Source organism: Grus americana, chromosome 2 (assembly GCF_028858705.1).
Source record: "Grus americana isolate bGruAme1 chromosome 2, bGruAme1.mat, whole genome shotgun sequence".
In the NCBI taxonomy this organism is placed as follows: Eukaryota; Metazoa; Chordata; class Aves; order Gruiformes; family Gruidae; genus Grus; species Grus americana.
Genome location: NC_072853.1, coordinates 37,849,327 through 37,872,327, shown reverse-complemented (window position 1 = coordinate 37,872,327; position 23,001 = coordinate 37,849,327). Strand labels below are relative to the sequence as shown.

The 23,001-nt window shown below is 40.1% G+C and overlaps 1 protein-coding gene across 1 annotated transcript in view; it reads right to left on the bottom strand.

Annotated features, from left to right (window-relative positions):
• The window catches only part of CPA6 (carboxypeptidase A6), an 85,898-nt gene that overhangs the window by 46,588 nt on the left and 16,309 nt on the right, over positions 1–23,001 (bottom strand). The window lies entirely within an intron of this gene.

Here is a 23,001-nt window from a genome sequence, read left to right as displayed (position 1 = left end):
TCCAGTGTTCTCATGTGTTAAAGAGTGGACTTTAGAAGAGAGGCAACCTTTGTATCAGGGGCATGCCTTTTGCTTTATCCATTAAAGCTTGTACAAATTCTGTGAAGTAAATAGCTGTTCATACATGCTCAGAAGGTTCTAGATAATTGCAGCTCATTTTATGCACTTTCTTTAGCAGAGCCCAATGAACATAACTTTGCAAATAGGAAACAAGAAACTGAATAGCTGTCCATTCAGTGACTACCACCCACGTCATGAACTATGGGAGGCTGGAGACCATAGAAAATACAGTGGGTGATCATGGAAGTAAGACATCATCATCATAATCCATACACAAGAGGAATGAAATAAATTTGCATGGCCAATGCTCATTTTGGCATTTTTCTACATTTTGAGTTTTTGAATTTGTATTGTTGATAATCAGTACTTCTTCTCTTCCAAGAGACCTTGGAGGTCATGCATACCTTTATTTCTACAGTTCCATCCACTAGCCAGAACCCCCCTTCAAAAAATTTATTTATCTCCAGTTTCGTCATTATCTGGGAATTTTATGCAGTACAATTTCCCTTGACATTGAGAGAAGTTTGTCCCTTAAATATATTGTGAACTCTCCTACTTTACTGAAGCTTCTGAGTCTGCTCAGAAGATCTTTGGCCAACTAGAAGCAACACTGGTGAGTGTGCATTTGCTGGCCGTACTGTTTTAGGAAGGCTCCCAAGCTGCTGCTGTTCTCAGCAAGCAGGCACCAGGTCTTGCCTTTGGTGTACTGCAGCTACAGCTCTGCTAGGTCTCACCTTTGTTGCAATAATCCTTAATGCATATATAGGCAAGCATTAAATATTATCAGTAAGTGGTTCAGAAGAAGGCACTGATTGTTGGGTTCAGTACTACTAATAAATACTGAATTTTGAAATGGCTTACTCCACCTCTTTCTGGCAGCCATTTTCCCTTCCCCCATTATTCTTTAGTCTCTTCTCTCCAGTCAACATCCGGTCCCCTTGGTTAGCCTCTGATCCTTCTTTCTGTCTGAGCTCTTCAGTTTTGGTTCTCACCCCTACTGAGCCTTCCCTGCAGACAGGTCTCAAGCCTTAAAACTCCTAAGTCTTCTAACAGCTTCATGGCCTTAAAGCTTTTGATCCAGTTAAACTCCAGGTTATGGCTGCAGTAATGCTGATGTACCTAGAGATGTGGACCTCAGTCCATTCTGCTTGGCTGCTGTTAACCTTACTTGACAAATGGTCTGTGCCTAAGACAGAAGATTTGTGAAAGCATTCAAAATTTGGCAGCTCTAAAATTTCAGGGGAAATGACTATGCTTCTGAGTCAAGTTTAACCTCCTGTATACAAACTTACACAGAAAGGAATAAGCTTCTTAGAGTATTACAAGGAAAATAGATGTTTTTAATTTATCATACATACAACAGTAATATTCTTTCCCATTACTCATTTCTTTCAGAGTATTAAATTGCTATTAAGAAGGAAATGGGTAAAAAGAAATAATGATTGCCCAGGACATGTGAAGATGAAGTAATTAATAAAGATTCATTGGACATTTCTGGAAGGATTGGGACAACTAAGATATAAAAAACAGATTTTAATGAAATAAGTAGCTAAGCATGTGTTATGCAGCTGTAATGGAATTTCGAAGGTGTGGATATTACTTAGGTACGGTCTTGAATTAATACCCATCACTCTAAACCGTCTTGGATTAGCTCAGCAACTCTGTCATTTCCAATGTGATGAAAGACCTGCCTTAAAGAGGAAAATATTGGTGCTGTGACAGATTGATCACTTGACATGTTGTTGGGAAATGCCTCAAGCTGTGGCTGAGTCTGCTGCTAGAGAGCTCATAGCAAGCAGTTTAGCATACCTAGTACTGTTAGTATTTAATGAAAAGACGGTTAAGCCACAATGACAAGGCAGTTACATTTTTTGTGCATGCAGGATGCAGGAATACACTGAATTCCTGAAAACTATCTGCTAACACCCACTTCTGTAGGCTAGCCAACTGGCGGATAATCATTTTATGTTCTTCAAAAAAACACACATACCAAATTCGGCTTTACTCCTGATATCTACCAGTCAAAGCACATAGTCCTAAGGTTATTTTTTAGCTTTACAGCTTTCCATTTCACAATAAATAAATCAAACAATTACCTTAAACACTATGCAATACCCATAGAATTCAGGGTAGAAATCTAACAGTCTACCCAGTATTTAAGAGCCAACGACAAAATCGACCAGATCACGGACTAATGTGGCTGATAAATGGCAGCTGTACCCCAAACACTCAGAATCCCCCCCTGGTGAGGTCCTCTGCCATCCCTCATGTCTAGCTATTGAGGAGAAAGAAGCAAGTGATCATGTATACATCTAGGGAAAGTTGTGTTGCCTGCAGACATATGTCAGCACTCCAGTGATTTATGCAGGCAAGGTTATTTTTCTAACCAGAATGTCTCTAATTTTTTTTTAAAGTCTGTTTTTTTAAATTTCTAAACAAACAGGAAGATGGGATATATTTTGTAGAAATTAACATAGAACTTTACATGCACCAGGACAAACTCTCAATTTACCCCTAGGAACTAGGCTAATGGAATTTAAAGCTAGGACTTAGTGAGATCATTTGAATTTTGTGTAAACACAGTTGAAAGCCTTTGCAAAGAGCAATACACAGGCTTTATGAAATGAACTGGCCAGACGAGAGCGGTGAGCAAAGAGTAGAAGCCAGACCACTGGTGTCCCCAGGGACAGCCTTGTGTCTGAGCAAAATGGGTGACCAGCTGTTGGCTAGCACTAGCATGCAATGACTTCTTTTTTCCTTCATTATCCCCTTATATTTTCAAGAACAGCATGAAAAATGACACAGCTGCTTTTGAACCACAGAATATGTTACATGGGCCAGGGAAGGGTGATATTCCCTGCCGCCAATGGGGACTAAAACCCATTGGTTTATTTCTTTGGCTCTTTTCATTTACTTTTTTCCATTTACTTCATAGTTTTACTCATCTATGAACAGACCAGATGGATTCAATGAAACCATTCTGCAGCACATATACAACTTCTTTACTGATGGAATTAGTAGTTCTCTCTCACGAAACTTTCCTGCTGAAGTCACATGGCATGAACTGCATTTATGTAAATTCCCCATTTCCTTTAGGAAAACCTTTCTTATTGTTTTATTTTCCTGACTAATGTGAACCTTAATCAGCTCTCTCCTCTCCCATGGAATTCAATAAAAGTATGTTTACAAAGGCTTTACAAGTCTTTTAAACACAGTTTGAGGAATTATATATTATAAATCAAATACATATAGAAAAAATTGGAAAGAAAATAAATCCCCACTTACAAGCATCCATTCCTAATGATAGAGGAGGGATTATAGTTCTTGAGAACAAGCTGCCATAGCTGCTACACTTTAGTGGTTCATTAAGGCTTGGGAACTAGTTACACACTGAAAGACACATCTGAAAAAAGCTACAGTATGAAAGACTCTCGTCAACTCCCAATATGCCATCAGATATCATTTGTCATGAAAGATTGATAGCTTCATTCACTTTGCTAAACTCTTCTGCTAGTCAAAATGTTAAGAAATATTCAAACATTAATTTTTTTCTCTCTGTTACTGAAATGATGAAGAGTTTCAACTGGGGACTCAATAGTGTTACAAAAACTACTTAAATAAGGTTGGGCTCCCTCCTGAGACCTGATGGAGACATCTGGAAAGGGAACTTTACAAAACTTCCTGAGCCCTTCTTCATGGTTTTCTGTACTACAGCAGATACTGATCCAAACAGAAGACAGCATCATTTGTATTTTCTAGATAGCTTTATATATATATTCTTCCTTTTAGTTAGTAAGGCAGGAAAACTGATATTGTTCCTGGTATAAGGAAGAGCTAGCTAATCTATAATTTTGAATGAGAAAGATTTGCTTTGGGTAATGTAGGCAGAAATGCTGAGGAGGCAAAATATGTTATTGCATGATATTTATCAGTATAGCACAGACGACTTCTCTAAAAACTGAATTTATATGCAAGTTGCCCACTAATTCCCAGGCATGGGATATGTGAGTTTCACAGAAGTTTTTCAGGTGCAAAAAGGGTTTCCTACTTTACCCAAGCAGGAAACTTTAGGGAGTAAACCAATGCTATATTAGAATCATAGAATGGTTTGGGTTGGAAGAAACCTTGAAGATCATCTAGTTCTATGCCCCTGCCTTGGGCAGGGACACCCTCCACTAGACCAGGTTGCCCAAAGCCCCATCCAACCTGGCCTTGAACACTTCCAGGGAGGGGGCATCCAGTTCCAGTGCCTCATCACCCTCATAGTGAAGAATTTCTTACTAGCACTCTTCCTTTAAACAGCTTCATTCCAGAGACAGATGGTCTGGAAAGGTGAATGTCTACAGAAATTCCAGTTTTCATTCCAACTAAGGAACAAAGCTTTTCCAAGCAAAGTTGGCCCTCAATGACTTGTGAACATTGCATTTAAGGCCATCTAGCTTAAATACAGAAAATAAGAACCAGTTGCTTCAGTGCATGTCTCTGTCTCAGAAAAAAAAAAAAGTGTGTGTATGGTAATGGATACCATCTTGCTTCACCAAGTGTCATCCAGTCATATGCAAATAGGAGGGAAAGAAGGCAGTTAGGGCAGAAAATAAGAAGTAACAAGACAAACACACACTTAGAAGAAACAAACAGGCCAAAGTAAGAAAGTAGATGACAAGGAGATATGGTGCTAACTGTGCAGGATTAAGGTTTGCAAAATCTTGGGAGATGCCCATTTTGACCCAAGGGGGAGGCTACAGCAGTCTGCTTAAATAAAACAGCATGTATACTCATTTGAATTCACTTCCTAAGAAACATGTTATAATAACATGTTTGCATGAAACAGCTGATGACCGTTTAGCTTGGATGTAATCCTTCCAATGACATTTTATCAAGCACAGCTACTTTTTATATAAAGACCATCACCATTCCAGTAACAGAGAATATTGAAAGAAGCTTCTACTATAACTCCATCTGCTGCTTTATTCCCACAGCTCATATATTTCTCCAGTGAGTTCCTCTGTGCTTTGTAAGGCAGTGATGAGTAGATGGTGATGCTGTAAGGCCTGGCATGGGCCTCTTCATCCTGACTCCATAGGCATGTTGGACTTGTGTGGTGTGGCCAGACAAGCTTGGTTTACTGTCCTCATTAGGTTGTGGCAATCAAACACAGGGCTGCCCAGCCAGTGCCCCTGGACAGGCCCGATTATATCAGTTGCATATATTTTTATCCCTTTCCCCATTCTTGACCCTCCCTTTCACCATGCTTATACTTTGCTCTCTCTGTCCATCTCCTCTCAAATAAACAACTCAGCCCTAATTACTTTTTCCCAATTGGTCCCCGCTTTGCTACATCTCTACCCGAATTTGGTATTTCTAGGTAATGTCAGCCTCATGTCGTATTACTGATAGGGTTACCTAGGTATTGTTGCCCGCTAAATGTCCCCAGCACTCCCCTTCCCATGGTATATCACCATTTCCTACATAACTCCTCTTTTACCTCCTGCGAGACCCAGCTGTCCTTCACGGTGTTATCTGAAATTTTTGTCGGCTTCTCACATTGTCATATCCAGCACCGTCTCATGTCATGTCCCATAGTTTATCCACATCCTGATCGGTTAGCTTAACCTCAGGCCAGGGTCTAGTCCACAGCCTGCATGTGCCTGCAGCCCCAGCCCTCCTCCATGCTAAAAGTCCACACAGAAGCTCATATGCTTTTCTGAACTTCAGAATTGCTTCAGTTCATTCTAAGCCCCATTTATGTTTTCAGATAACTGCAGCAACTATTTTCAAATTAAGTACCTTGGGACTCTGCACAGCAGATTTGCTCTTGACCTCAGTGAAATCAAAGAAAGAACACCAAGTCTGAAAAAGGGTTGTTACAGAATTTAGACACCAAAAGCAGAAGGCTGAAGGGGCCAATGGTTCAGTGTTAGAGGTCTACATTAGACTTCTTGTGCTCCAACTTACTTTAATACCTTGAGCAAACCATCACAGCTCATCTACAAGTGAGGTTAAGTGCAAGCTTGGCAGAAGGTTTCTTATACTGAGCTCCATATGCTTTATATCCACATAGCTGGCTGTCATTCAGTTGTGAAAACCACACACTGTGTATTTGGTTAGAGATATTTGCTGGTGGACCCATTTGGTCCCTCTCTGCCCCATCCATTCCAGTGGCCTGAGCAAGAGTCTGGGCTCTGTCCTGGTGGGTGTGCTTGAAGCATGGGTACTTGCAAAAGCACGGCATTCAGTGACGAGTGGCGTTCCTCAGGGGTCGGTACCGGGACTGGCACTGTTTAACATCTTTGTTGGTGACATGGACAGTGGGATCGAGTGCACCCTCAGCAAGTTTGCCGACAACACCAAGCTGTGTGGTGTGGTCGACGCACTGGAGGGAAGGGATGCCATCCAGAGGGACCTTGACAGGCTGGAGAGGTGGGCCTGTGCAAACCACATGAAGTTCAACAAGGCCAAGTGCAAGGTCCTGCACATGGGTCAGGGCAATCCCAAGCACGACTATAGGCTGGGCGAGGAATGGATTGAAAGCAGCCCTGAGGAGAAGGACTTGGGGGTATTGATTGATGAGAAGCTCAACATGAGCCGGCAGCGTGCACTTGCAGCCCAGAAAGCCAACCGTGTCCTGGGCTGCAGCAAAAGAGGTGTGACCAGCAGGTCAAGGGAGGTGATCCTGCCCCTCTGCTCCGCTCTTGTGAGACCCCACCTGGAGTACTGCATCCAGCTCTGGGGGCCCCAGTACAAGAGAGACATGGAGCTGTTGGAGTGAGTCCAGAGGAGGGCCATGAAGCTGACTGGAGGGATGGAGCGCCTCTCCTATGAGGACAGGATGAGAGAGTTGGGGTTGTTCAGCCTGGAGAAGAGAAGGTGCCGGGAAGACCTTATGGCAGCCTTCCAGTACCTGAAGGGGCCTACAGGAAAGACAGAGAGGGACTGTTTATCAGGGAGTGTAGCGACAGGACAAGACAAGGGGTAATGGGTTTAAGCTGAAGGAGGGTCGATTTAGATCAGATGTTAGAAAGAAATTCTTTACTGTGAGGGTGTGAGGCACTGGAACAGGTTGCCCATTGAGGTTGTGGAGGTCCCATCCCTGGAAGTGTTCAGGGCCAGGCTGGATGAGGCTTTGGGCAATGTGGTCTAGTGGAGGGTGTCCCTGCCCGCAGCAGGGGGGTTGGAACTACATGATCTTTAAGGTCCCTTCCAACCCAAACCATTCTATGATTCTATGATACTATGATTCAGCCTGACTCTATAGCTGAGTGCACACTTGCCTGTAAAGCATGATGGACAAGCTTAGACTTAGAGCTATGCTTAGCTGACAGTGTAAACGTGGCTAAGCTCCCCACCCCTAGAAATGGGGATGACAGCATCTTTTAAACTTGTGCGGGTATTGAGACAATAAATAAATTCATGACTTTCAAGCTTCCAGATGGCTAGGGCAATGGGAGCAATGCAGGGACCACAGATAGAAAGCAGTAAATACACATTTTACAGAAGCTAAAGAATAAAATTCTATAACTCTTTTTAAGTCTTGAAACATTGTGCATTTACCCGATAGACTTCAGTGGTGTCACAAGCACTGTAAGAGACTATCTCTAAGCCTAGAAAGTTATCAAACCTCCAATGGTCCATGGGTCTGACTTGCCATGCGGCTCTCAGTTTCCTCTGCTTGCCTTTGATCTTAATAGAGAGAAGCAAATCCACTCAGACATGTACAATGCTGAGACACAGACCAGGCTTCTTCAAGCCCTGTTTTCTATTACAGGCACACACACACAAGAGGCAGAGGAGTGCTTTATTTGTTCTAATGGTTATACTTTCCCCTAGAATTATCAAAGACTCTACTCATGAAACTGGCCAAAGGCATCAGTTGCCTAGCAGGTCTTACAATGCCTCAAAAAGACAGTAAATGCCATTGCTCATGTTTCACTCATAGCAAGGAAATAAAAAACAGCATTTCTGCCTGGTCACCTGAAAACTACATCCTTTCTCAGAAGTTTAAACCTCACTATTCCTTGACAACTTCGCTTTTATTAAAGCCAAAGTACCATCACACCATGTGAACATGGCTCTGGCTTTTCTAGTAAATCTATTTGAGACTGAAAAAAATCAAGGCTAATCTGCACAAAGAAGGTAAGCAATGCTAAGCTACAATTTATGTCTTTTTAAAAAATTTAATAGTGATGATTTATTATCTGGTGCTACTCCTTTGCATCCTTTTTTCAACTTCATGCTTTTTTCAATAACCTATAAAACCTTTTTTTTTCAAATAATCTAATATTTTTTATCTCTTGAGCTTCTTCCATATACATGAGTCTCCTGACAACATACATAATTTGCCAAAATCTTGTCTGTATGCAAAGAGGGTGTGCAGAGGATCCTTATTTTTCAGGGTTCAGTGAAAAATTAGTGGGTGCTGTACTTCTTTCCTTTTATGCTTTTCCACAGACAATGAATTGATTTTCGTAAAATAACAAACAGCAAAGAGTCCAAACAAGACATGTCCATGCTCTCTTGCTTTGGAGATACCTATGAAATTGTGAAATATGCTCAAAGCTTGGAAATAACCACCATTTTTGTCTGTTCAGGCAAGTTACAAATCTGAAAAATATGACGTGCTCCATTTTCAATGAAAGCAGTCTTCTACAGTCTTTAAAGAAAATTTTAAAGACTGGTGGTTTTCTGATAAAATTGCACAAGTTGTCACCACTGCATATTAAACCCTAATATTTTACCATGAAAAGACCCATGGTAAAATTGATTAACCGTATATTATTTTAAAAAGTGTTTATATTAAAATTCTCATATACCCAGAAGTAAAATAACTATTTTTTTTCTGATACTAATAAATAGCTTACCACACACAAATGTAAGCTCTAAACCCTTCCTTTAGAATGTTTGAAGTTCATAGAAAATCCTTACTTTATAGTCCACTATGTGGACTTCACTTTTTATGACCTATGGTTTTACTTGACCTGCCACAACTGAAGAAGGGAACCTTTCAGTCAAATACCCGCACATTTCCAAATGTGCGACAGCCACTGAATGGGGTATCTATCTACTTTGTCTGCCTTGATGACTTTTTCTCAAGGACCAGACAATACTTCAATCCTTGAAAAACAGAGAAGAAGTTGTTATTTTTATTTTCAGTCATGCTCTTCACTTAAATTTGTATTTATTTTTCTTTTTTTTATACATAAACAGAATCTCTATAGGAGGCCCATAAAAAACTTGCCAAATTTATTACATAGTTTCCTTTAACAGCAAAGAGGAAGATCTTATGACCAGCAGGCCTTTTCTGTTCCTCTCCTTGTTTGTCATGAATTCAATCCAAAATGAGTCCCATCTTTGGAGAAGTAAGTTCAAAGAGTAACAGTAACTTTGGTTGATGGAATATCTGGAGATCATGTCATCAGATACCCTTGTAGCTGTTCTTTGCACCTGTTCCTGGCTTTCCACTTTTGAACATGGACCGAAAGTGCTGTGTAAACTTTGCTACTCCTTTGCAACGTCTCCACTCCTACAAACTCAGTTTTATGGTCCTAACACAGCACACTCGAACCCACAGTCATCCTATGGCTGAATACTACATTGCTATTTTTTTTCCCCTTCATCCAACCCAAGGATTTGCAGTCACAGGAGAAATTCCTGTATGTGTGATCTTTAAATTTGAACTACTGAATTTCATCCTAGTTCTTTTAATTCAGTTGTTAGATCCATGAGGTTTTTCTAACGCATGTCTAGAGCCTTCCTTGAATAAATAACTTGAAATTATCTGGAGATAAAGAAAAACTCTTTGTATTTTTGTGGTTAATGATAACTCAAGACATAGAGAATGAGGGATAAAAGCACGAACCAATTCCTGTTGCTGAATGGGACAAAGTCTGGAAGTATTTGGTTATTCCTGATAGGCGAGCTCTTGAGTTCAATTTAAGACCTTGATCTGCAAGCTCTCATGAATGTATAAAGGCTTTCAGCATTAGCAGGAGGAAGTCTGTACTCATTACTGTACTTGGCACAGAAACACAAATAACTGGTAAGTGTGTGAGTTCATAAGTGTATAGAAAAGAGATCAGAGGAATTGTCTCATACATATTTTAAAAAGTAAATGTCAAGATGGTGAGCTTAGTTTTAATTTAGGACTTATCATTACTGTTTTCTATGTATTTATTCATTTATGCAAGTTACAGCAAGAAAGATGAAAATATTTATGGAGTAAAAAAAAATGTCATGGCATGAAATACTGTTGCACTGAGATATCTGTAGCATGTTAAGCTTCCCCAAACTATTCCATCCTGACTCATTACCTAGTTTGCTTCCACAATGATTTTGTATTTTAATTCATGGAAAGGACACCTTTAATGTCACCGTACAAATAAAGGACAAACAGGACATGCCTCTCCACAGTTTTGCAGGAGGACAGGATCCACAGATTTCAAAGCTGGGGAATACACCAAATTTACTGAGCGTAGTAAGGAAAATCCTGGGTCTACTTCTCTTTTTGCTGGTGTTACTGCAGTAGGCTGGTGTAATTCCATTGATTTCAAAGGAGTTACCTCTTCTTGCTAGATTAAGCAAGAAAAAAGCAGCAGGCTTTTTTTTTTTTCCATGACAGGACAATCAGTTATTCCTGTGTTTCAGATAAGACTAATAGAGACCTGGCCACTGAGCTGTTCATTAACTTAGTACATTATTTTGAAGAAGAAATTCTAAATCTGCAAGCACTAAGCCCAGGAACAATTATACACGATGCTATCTGCTAAATCCTACAACAGCAGATGACTGAGAGTCTCATAGGGACCCCTCTTATTCTCCCCACAGGGACATGAACAAGGTGGCGATGTTGACCTGAGATGGCAATACTTTGTGCCCAGGTGGAGTGTCTGTCTCTGACAACGGGCAGGAGGAGAATCCCTCAGCAAGGGGACACCTTGTGCACCTAGACCGAGGTGAAACGGTATTTGCAAATTTGTCTTCAAACAGTCTGTACAGCAGACTATCTTGCCATCAGCTGAAAATGATACTGCAGGAAAGGAGCAGATTACATACAAATAAAGCAGAGATGTAAGATAAGAGTCTTTGAATTAAAAATGCCAGACAGTTGGTCTCCATTATCCCTGGTACATAGTGTCATTTTTGCTCTCTACCAACCGCCTTGAATAAAGAAGCCAATGAGACAAACCTAGCAGTAAGTCAAGGGGCCTGCAAGTTATAGCTTATCATCTCATTTGTTTCTCTTACTACAGGATTTAAGTGATAATCTGCCCAAAGGGAGGAACCGACACCTCTGGAGAGCTGGTGCTGCAGGCCAGCAGCTCTCCAGATGACTGCTTGTAGCACTTCTATCAATATTTTGTCAAAAGCATAAATAAGATAGATAAGAATAAAGATAGAAAATACATGTTGATATTTCAATGGAACCAAATGTAGGATCTGTGTGTAAACACACATGTCATCCTACACACCAGTGAGATTAATAGTACACCTAATTGCTTGCAGGATCTGAACATTAGGACGTATTTGTATATATCAGTGGATTAAAAAAACAACTGCCAAAAAGTGTGTTTAATGTGATCATCACAAATATTTTCTTCTTCGTTACTCATTTTATAGGCTGTGAAAATAAGCACAATAGCCATGCAGAAGTGCCTTTGCTTTAATAACCTCAATTTTGAACATACTGGATTTTGTTTGGTTGGTTGGGGTTTTTTTGGGGGGAAACTGTTTTATTTGTTGGTTTTTTGTTTTAAAAGTAAAGTGGTTTTAAGTGTAAGTAAGGGCCATTCAGATGCACCCATGGAAACCCTAAGGACAGCTGTATTTAGGAGCTGGGGTGTGGAAGCCACCCAGGCTCCCTTTGCTGGACATGGGGCTCCCTTCATAAAGGCTGTGCAAGACTCCCAATGCCCTGGCACTTGTCTAGGCCATCGGGATACCACATTTTAACCTTCTCATGCATTTTTTGTAGCCATAAATTCAGTCTCCAATCTGGCAAAAGGCTTCTCAGGGGCAGGCTACCCATGCAACGTTGCGATGACTAGGACTGATATTTGTGCTGGCCAATTACTTGTTAAGACAGGCTGCCATATATTTTATTGTTCATTCAGCTAAATCCAGCTCATTTTGGTTTTCAGTGTCAAAAGTGAAAGCTTAAAAAAAAAACCCAAACAAAACTGATAAGTAATGCAAAGTAGCGGGGAAGAATTAAGAACAGAGGAGCTTCCTGGCCAGGGTCCCCAGAAAATGAAAGGTGACCCAGGAGAGCTCTGCTCATGGTGCGATTGCAGCTGCTTCTCAGGGCAGTGCTTTTCTTCAAGTGGTATTTAGTATTTTCTTGTGAGAAGCCCTGTGTAGGCACATACGACAGTCTCAAGCCCTAATGATGTTGTAATACATACATCACAGTTCTTGCACATACTTAACTACGTGTTGTGATAAAAAAGACTTCGGGATGATAAATTTAAACATGTTTATAGTAGTTCGCAAGTTTGCAGTCTCACTTAACAGCAGGCAACGAATGGGAAGGAAGTCTATAACACAGTCACACATATAAACAAGATAGCTATGCATAAATTGATGAGTCTGAATCTTTGAACTTAGTCTTGATAGGCACATACGCAATCTGACTGTCCTTTGATCTGGATTCTTTTCTTTTTTTTTCCTCACGGCACAGAGCAGTCCTGAGTATCTTACACAAAACTGACCTGCTATCCTATCACTGAAAAATGGAACCTGTAGTGCTGAAGAAAACCAAAGCATACCAAATGCAGAATTCTATCTAAAAAGCAAAATCAAATTGAAGGCTGGGGGAGGGAAATAAATATTTTAGTGGCAATGAAATTATTTATTCTCTGAAGACAGTTCCTGTAAGGCAGCTGCACCAGCCATTAAGGCAATTATATTTTGCCATTCTCATAAGCTGCTTGAGAAATAATTTTTCTCCACTAGATTAATGCTGTGTCAGTTCTCTACAAAATCACTTCTGACTTAAGGGAATATTGGAGATATATGTTGCATAATTATGGAGGTAATATCTTGGGATTTACTTCTTTATTGTATTAATAGTTGTTCGGGCAGGGAGACTTGGAATCCTACAAAAACTTCTGTGCCTCTTAGTTTGCTAATATCCTGACCTTAGAGGATGCCATAGTAAAATTTCCCTAAGCAAAAAATGTGCTAAGTCTGCTTGTGGTATCAGATAATCATGTTTAGCTTAACTGCACCTATCTAGCTTGCTGTAATTTCAATACCATTGAAAATGAGGCCAACTCCGCAGGTCGTCCCTGAGCCGTACTGTAACACTCCTGCAACTTCTAGCAGAGTACTGTGAATAGACAGAATCATTTTCTTGTATCGTGACAGTCTGAAGATACATGGGAGATGATGTTTGTAGGTATCTAATAAAATGTTGCCCCTTTCTACCAGCATGAGTTCATGAGTAGACCAGCCACAAAACTGAATTCTGAATTGCTGCAAGGAAGGACTTTGTAAAAAGAATGACCTTAGGCAGGTATCTTGGTAAAGCACCTCTTGAAGAGATGTCTTCTAGCAGGTGTTTGCACGCCCGTGTTACAGGCCCAGATCCATTCCACACCTTGCTAGGCCACAGGACCCTACATAGCCCATAATGAGAGATGGGCATCTCAAGACTATTTAGACTGCTAAAGATATGAATCACCCTCCAGCAGCGCTGTCTCCATCATCTACACAGAAGAGCCAATACAGTATAGAGCCCAATATATTTAAGCTATTTTATATTCTCTTCCTCTGGCAGCTTTACCTTTGGGCTATCTGTTTGGTTGCCTTTTTCCTCCCTTTAAGGAACCCAAACTTGCTGGTCTCTGATTCCAGGGATATAATTGCTTTGAGCAATTTTTTTGAGCTTTGCACGCTATCCTAAACCACACTGCACATTCTGACATGCTTCCTTCAATCAGCTGAGAATGGCTTTTAATCCTGCTCCTCATTAGCATGAAATAAATATATATTTTTAAAATAAGGGTGATAAATAAGGATTAACAGGTAATGAATCAATTAACAGGTCTCGGTGATATTATTTACCTGACCAAAGTGAGGTAAAATACTTCACCAAAGAATAAGTGCAGTCTGTATATTACAGCTGTGTTATGAGGCTGATATGTAACTTCTTGGCAATCTGTGTTTATGACTGTAAGGAGAAAGATTTATATTGCCTATTTAAATAATAAACTGTTTCTTAAAATATCTTCCAAAAGAACTTGGTGTTCTTCTCTTTTTTTGTTGATGTTAATATACATTGTTTTATTCAAGTCAATGGAGTTATGCCTGCTTGCATAAACTGGGAATCTAGTCTTGAGTTTTCATATCTCCTGACATTTGTGATATGCAGACGATAGGGCAAAATGTTTATTGCAGGTCGTTTATTGCCCTGCAGTTCATTAGTTCATTATTGGTACTCATTTAAAAGATAGCTACCTTGCATGGGCAAATAAATCTTTCTGCAGTACAGCCCTCACAGCCACATTTTCAATCCTGATGGCTTTCCTTTTTTATCCTGTTTAAAAATACCCTGATTGTAGGGTGAGTTATGTGTAATACCCAACAAATCTGCCTACGCTGAGGTTCTTCCCATAATACTGGAAGGCTTCTTGAGCTGAAGCACATTGGAATAAGGGTCTACACCTGAAACATCATTTGACAATGACGGCAATTTGGGGTGAGGGGGAAATGATGGGAGATTCCAGAAATTTACCCATTCTGCATGGCGAGAAAATTAAAACTTTTCTATTTTAAATCAAACAGAAAGACTCAGTAGCCCAGAATAGCATGGATATAAATCAGGCAGTGTGCGAAAACTTGTGTTTATGAGCTTGGTCTTAATGACATAGTAAAGGGAGTTTACCATGTCACAGGAACATCCTAAGTACAGTGTATTTTAAGGATTATTTCTGTTTTTACAGTTAAGTTTTAGTTTGAAACTTCTCACGAGTTGTTCTCTTCCTCTGTGGCAGAAAGGGGCTCTAGGATTGGGTATCTTCCACACCAATGCAGTCTGCATGAAATAGGGAGTAACAGTCTTCTGAATCCTCATAAAAGAGGCTGTGGCAAGATTGGTGATGATTAGTGATGATCAGGTTATACTACGAATGTCGGACTAATGCAAATGACTTTGTAGCCTGTTCCTAACAGATCCATATAGCTGTGCTTAACATGGCAATTATGTACTTTATATGGTCTGTTAATACAGGCATAAACTGCTTGTAGTGAGTGCTACAGTAAAGCTGTTCAGATCTGCCCATTTGCCAGAGCAAAAAAAGGTCTACTTTCAGACCTCATTGTTCACATTTAGCTCATCTATCACATTCAGCACTTTCATTTTGTGAAAACGGTGAAAAGTGATGCTAGTCTTTTCTAAATCCGTTTCTGGTAAGGACAAACCTTTGCAAGCTGTACAAGAAAATAAATTACAGAAGGATGTTAGATCATCTGCTTTTCATTATCTTTTTACAGGAACAGCAAAAATGATGTTATTAAATCTTATTAATATTGTAAATAGAGCCAATATAAATATTAACATTAATAAATATTAATAAAATATTTTTTACTACTAGATGTCCAAACTTTTTAACACCACTCAATTGGGAAATAGTGCACAGTAAAAGTGAACAATGCAAGGAAGTAGCAGATTAAAATGTTAACATCAAAATGATGTCAAGTAGAAGCTGGGTAAGGCAGTTTCAGCACAACAATAAGGAACTGCTGAAAAACTTGAAAGAAAAAGGAGAAAAGCAGTGAAGTTTTTTGCTTGTTTTTGTAAAATTCTGAGGTAGCATGTTAGCTCAAGGAGTAGAGCCTTGAGCATTAAGAAACACGTAGTGAATGACTGAATGGACAAATAAGTACAAATATGATCTAGTGAAGCGTTCAGCATCACTGTATGAAGGACCATACTGCAGCAGCCTCAGATATCCGCAGTAATCCCACTTGCCCTGACCAGAGCCAGTTTTCTGCCTCCAGCAACTATTTCAGCCATGGTACCTAGAGCCGGACACTTCCCTTCTGCTTTCCTTAATGCCTCAAGTACTTTAATTTCCTTAAATATCTCTTGATGTGCTTCTGTAAGGCATCCACAATATAAAATGGTTTTGAGATTCTCTGAAGTTAGCATGGGTCAAAAGGTGGTTATCTTTATCAAAGCATCTCAAGGAGAGCTCTCGATTTTGGTCTAGTCTTCTAGCCCAGAGTGAGCAGGACGTCCCTGCGGTAGGTGACAGCCAGCCGGCCGCTCGGCTGTACAGTGTCACCTGCACGAGGAACAGCAGTGCGATACCAAAGCACTTTGAATTGCCCTCGCAGAATCTGTTCCCTTTTTTTCAGGAAGCCATAAAACCGAAGTAATGTGGAGAATAACGCCATGTGGTGTGTAAGGGGAGGTTTTCCCCCTCTGCCCTCCAGCAAGAAGCTGTGAACAGTTGTGCTCAGTTTACTACACGGGAAGCTGCCAATGCCAGACAAGTTTGTGTCTTCTCTTAAATCTTCAGCCCAGGCTCAGCCCCTCTCCAGGGGCCCTCGGCAGGGCTGCTGGGACTTGCCTTCTAATTCTTAAGCCCGCTCATGGTAATACGACTCCATTTATAGTAACTTCAAAAGTGGAAGTCTGGTGTTAACCACTTTTGTTATTGGAGAATTTTTATTTCTTGTTACTGATGTCTTGGTTTCCATAAAGGAGGGGTTCAAAAGACACCTTTTGCAAGTGAATTCAAGGAAAAAAAAGGATACTGAGGGTTCATGCTTTGCTATTTTTGTGTTGGGTGTGGTGTGTACATAGCTAACATATGTGGCTGGTTTATGGTGATGCACAGCTGTCTCATGGCAGGAGCTGAGATGGCAGAGCACCCAGCGAGACAGTACCAGGCGGGCATATCATTTTATACTGAAGGACAAATATTGTTCACTAAATATGACTCACTTCAGTCCTCAGCTAACAAAAGAAATGGTACGGATGATCCTGAACTGCTTCAGCAGTTAGTCAGCCAGCTGATCTCTAATGTCTGAGGACAGTGATTTGAGATGGTCTGGGTAATTACTAACACATCCTTCAGCACACGGGTCCCAACAAACAGACTGTATATGGCAATGCTTTACATTAACTACATTTGCTTCTACAGTTATCGTGTCTGGACCACAAAGGAGAGGAAAAAATTTGCTGGTACAGAGCAGGCAATGACTTCATTTTTCAGCAATACAAATCTGATTACAATGGAAAAGTATTCTTCTGAAAAAGGAGCCAATGGCTGAGTAAAGCTTTCAGAAAATGTATAAAGAAAGGAATAGTGGATCACTCTGGATGGAAGCTACTGCCCATTATACCAACGAATTACAAAAACAACTAATCACAAATACAGCAATTTTGTATCTTCCTCCAAGACACCTCAGAGATTTCAGTCTCTCTATCAATGATAAATGATGGAGATTTGGAAGAAATCTTTGCTGCAGGCACGCTATTTAACAGCTGCAGTGTTTCAGACACATTATTCTGTAGGTGTTAGTGCTGGGAGAGGGACAGAAGCTACATAAACATTTTAATTCAGATCAGAAGTGCAGTTCCGAAGTGACCCTGAGTGTCCCTTCCTACCAACGTGTGTTTCGCACTACGATGCAGCCTCTGGGTGCACGTCACACGATGGACCAGTCTGAGGGTGCGCGAACTGGATTGAACATGGACAGAGCGATGCACCTGGGTGCATGTAATGTGCCCCAATCACAAACGGGCTTTCAGCCTGTGGGATCAGAACAGCCAGTCCAAAGCAAAACCCAACCAGATTCACATAGTGTGGAGAAGGTCTGGTCCTCAGCACCAGCTGATCCAGTCTCATCAGTGTGTCTACATTGCACTACTTGCATAGACATGACCTGAAAGGATGGCTATTTTGACTCAATATGCCAAGACTTACAAGTAGATCTTTGCTTAGGTTTAAACTTAACCAAAAGTCATACTTTAAATTTACCAAAGGTAGTATAACTACTGGAGGGCATTTCTTCCCGCAGAAGAACGCTGTGTTTGAGAGCGTGGATGTTTATCCTACACTACTGCTTGCAAAAAACTTTTTTCCCCCACTCAAATCCATGTCATTAACACATGAGCTACAAGTCATCCTGCCTTCTGGTGAGAGAAGTTTCACCCTCAGGCTTTTGTCGTAATTGAGATAAATCCTGATTTGCCAATAACTACTCAGGTAATTTCTTTTTTTCCAGAGAAATAATAAGAAGGAAGTTAATCTATCTGACTTCCAGAAGATTTTTATTAAAATATCTTTTGAACACCTCTGCTGCCTTTTTTTTTAGGGTCAGTGAAAGCATGGAAAAACTCTCACAGAAATTTCTATTCTGTTGAAGGCCAATTTCATAAAAAAACACCCAGAGTAACTTTTGTTTTTACCACCTCTACTTGACAGATGTTTTCTGCCTACAGGGGCACTACGTTACACAAGTGTTGAGATCTGAATGCTATCAAAGTCGGTGCATACTTAAATGTGTAAAATAAGCTTTCTCAGTTCCTGATTAGACTCTTATGTGAAATATTACAGTTTTAAGCAAGTGCCAATGAAACCAAAACACTCTTCTTCAAAACTTCTCCATAAAATATTTTAATGATCCAGCTACGCATGAACATAGCTTTCTAAAGGTCTTTTGCAAAACCATAAATTCTCTGTTTTTACAGATTTTAGAATCTCATGCCATTAGCCTAACTTTTAAAATTAAGTGCTGTAAAAGTTTAACTATTAATTCTGATGCTTCTAGCTTCTTTCCCCTCTTCAGTATTCATGTTTAGCTATTTTTCAGTAACATATAAATGTCAACCTTAAATTAGGAAGTACTTTGTCTGAGCCAAAAGTGATGCATTTTACTAAGTGATTTGACAGATTTTAGAGGCTCGTTATATGCTCCGAGGTTTGCATTTCACATTTATTCTGAAGGTCAATTGCCACGAGAATGAACTGTGTAACAAAGAGGCTATCAGTTCCGTAGATAAAGTGAACAGATGCCTAATTCCCCGGGTAGATGAATATTTAGGTGCTATTTGTCCGCAGGAAGCCTGGTAATCTGCTAGAGCTTGATACAGTTTGCTGCAGCAGTAAGTGGCATCCTGGTGCTGTGTTATTACTGTTGCAAATGATCGTGCTATCACACATGACCAGATAAATACAGTACGATACAGAAATGCACCGGATCCGTGGCTGGTTTAGGGAGCAGAGCGGAGTAGCTGCTAGCTTGCCATTTGCTGTCTCTTTGGATGTGAAAACAAAGAGATTCCCGATGCTGTAAGTTTCCTTGATGCTCACACTTAATGAGCAACACTTAAAACTTGCTTTTGGGCATCCTCTAACGAGCAGAGTAGCTGCTGACTTCCCTCGACCCATTATTGTTCACAGTGAAAACAAGAGAAGAAGCAGAAGCCCTTTTACTTATGCTCCCTTTGATACCAATATTATAAGTGAAACTATTTTAATGGTTTTCAAATCAGTTTAATAGCGTATTTAGTAATATCACACTGCAATGTTTTTTATATCAGATTATGAAAGATGCATAACCCATTGTGTGGCTGATCGCTGGTCTAAGGTTCGAGTGCAGTAGCGACTTCTACATGAGCAATAAATTGGAAGAGAAGTGAGAGCATCATTATCCCAAGAGCACGGATGGCACTGCAGAAGATGGAGGCTGGGGCAGGGCTCAGCAGCAACAGAAGTGAAGAAGTAGAAACTGTGAATCTGGACATGAAGAGGTGGGCAGACAGAGGGACTGGCATAAAGACAGAAGGTTTTACAACTTTATAGAAAATACAATTGGGGAAAAAGGTCTATCTGTAGAGGTTAGCAGGCATTTGTACGAAAACACTTGACTGTCACTCTGTGTAACATATTGTGGTGTTTAATCATTTTCTGGGGTACAGGAGAAGTCAGTGACACTTGTGATAAATAGCACACAGAGCCAGAGAGGAGTGCTAACTGCAGTCCTCTAGCCTGATGCTCTTCTGCTTTCCCAGTCATTCCTGACTTAGAGTATGCAAACAGTTTGTGCAGACTCTAAAAGAACTTTAAAAAAAATATGAGCAAAGGAAAACAAAGGCATTAGGCTATTTATCTGCTGGGTTTGAATACAAAGGTTCACAGTGGAGACCCATTTTACATGACAGTTCAGATGACTAGATATTCACTTGATTGCATCATCTGAGCAGAAAACAAAACCACCCAACTAATTCTTAAGATCAGTATGAATATAGCTGGCTCCATGACTCCGGAAGGCCTGATGATACGATGGCCCCAGATCATTCAGCAGCACAGGTACATCATATACATGCTTGAAGTGCCAGATGTAGGGGCAAGGGTACTAGGATGCTGTAATCAACACACAAATGGAATACACTAAGAAGGAACTATCTCGATTCCTCTATTTCCTAGCTCACTTCATCTGAAAAATACTGATGCTCCTTCTAGGCAATGTTATGTTTTTATTAGGGTTTAATATCCAAGAGATAACTATCAGAATTCTTCTCCCTAACAGCAGCTTCTTCTACAGGCAGTAAGGACCTTCTTTGCAGAATACCTTAAATCAAGATATACATAAATGGGACTATTTACAATCTGTGTTTCAGATGACATGCCCAGTTTGATCCTAGACCTCATTTTCATAACTGACAAACACAATTCCTCCAGCTGACTTCCTCTAGTAAAAGATTTTTGATAATTGAGCCCGACACCAAGCTAGAAACAATTATATAAACTTCAGACTCAGTTTAGTAAAGTAAGCAACTGAGAAGTTTCTGACCAGTCAATGGATGTGTTAATGGTCTTGTGGTTGGGAAATCTTCTAATTGCTTCTTTTGAATGTCTGCAAATGTAGAATTTTGGGTGATGCACAGGAATATTCAGGATCATAATTCTTGTAGTACTGTAAATTTGTCCCAGTCCTTAGAAAACCAATTAGAAATGCATATTTAGAGGCTTAGAAGAGCAATCTTGTAAGCCCTAAATACCAGGGCTGAGTGTGAAGCTTTACCTATGCAGAGATCTTTGAGGGAGAGAAGGGAGGGAAATAAGCCTAAACATTAAATGTTAAAGCTACCGCAACCAGGAACACATGGCAGTCCAGACAGCCCATCGTCAGTTAAAGCATGTGGCAAACTCAAAGACCCAGTTTAAAGCTGGCAATATAAAGTCTGCGTAGGCTGCCAAAGAACCAGATGTCTCATGCCTGGGAGACTCTTTCCTTTACTGACTCTTTACTTATGGGTCCTGTGATCGATATCCCAAAAGGACAGCATAAAACATTCACAATCTGATGTGAGGTACTGTGGTCACTGGCACACCTAAAAGCTCTTCCTTTTCTTTTTTCTTTTTTCTTTTTTTTTTTTTAAAAAAACAAAAGCTTTAAAATCTTTCTTAACAATTTAAAACATGAAAAAACGGCCCTTTAACTAGTTCATCTTACTACTTCAAATAGTGCTTTTGACTTCTGTGGGCTCAGAATCTGTTACCAATATGACTTAATTTATGGAGAAATGTTTGTAAAATGGAGTATGGAGTTTCTTATTTAATTTTATACTCAGTTTATGGCTAGATAATATAAATATTTGTGTAGAGATGTGGGGTGAGGTTGGGAAATTCTGGTCACAATGGGAATTAAAATGCATTACAGTTTCATTCATTTTGGAGAATCTTGTAACTTTTGGAGAAAACAGCTTGTTTACTATCAAGTGTCCAAAATGTGAACTTGCTGAGCCAATAATACCCAGAATTATTCAGATTCCTGAATCTGCATTTTTCCCCAGCAATTCAACAGGTAAATCAAAAATCAGAAAATAAGGTGACAGTGTTATTCATGCCCTCTAAAGGAACAACGAAGTTATAAGCTTGAAGAAAAAGTGTGACTTGAAAAACATTCTTTGAGTATTAATGCAGTAGGGTTTGGGATTCCCTTATGCTCCCAAGAAAAAAATCGTAATTCACTTTTGGGGAGCTCTGCTAAACGAAAAAGCCAGAGCTCTTATTAGATGGCAAGGTTATTGCTTCCACCCAGGTAAAAAAAGGCGTAATACTCCGAACTGAAACTTGTGAAAATCTCACCTATTTGCCTAGTAATCACTTTTTCCTCAAATTAAGGAGCGTTCAATTTTGGCTGGATTCTGATTTCATTGCTGTAACTCCACCAAAACCGCCCTGCAGTACCTTGGCTGCCCTCCCGAAACTCTAAACTGGCAAAGCAGCGACTCTGTGTTTTCAAAGTTCCAAGATGTGGTTACAACTGACTTATGGCTTGGACCATTTGTGCTGAATGTGACGTGATGAGTTTGGCTCTTCTACCGGGAGATGGCACGGAAGATGGTGAAGGGGCTACTTTGAAAGACTCAGCCCGCTGACAAAGCACAGCAAATCCCATTAATCTGCCAAGTACCATTCTCAGCGCTGGAGCCCTGTGGCATCCGTGGTAGCAAGCAGACCTTACAGGCACTGCTCTAACAACCTACAACTGATTTCCTGAGACATGCCTTTACATTTATTTATGACTTGATTGTTAAAAAGCATTTACCGCACTGGTGATTTGTTAAACATCCATCTGGAATCTAGTTTGCTAAACCAAGAAAAACCACAAACGCAGAGATCTTCTTTAAGTATTATGTCTTTGTCACTGAAATACCAAACTCTCCATTTGAGATTTTATGTCATTCATTTTGTATAGACAATTCACTGCTGTTCTCTTAGAAGAAAACACTCCATGCTGCAAAAGTTAAATTTATGAAACATGGTGCAAACATGTTCTGCTTCAGAGCAGGCAGACAGCAAATGCCTAGGGCATTCTGTAATTGTCCTGGGAATATGGTTTCTAAAACATCTCAGATTTATTACTGTAATTTTCATCAGATACCTGATACAGTAAATGTTTCTAAAGGTTTTATAGTTTTTA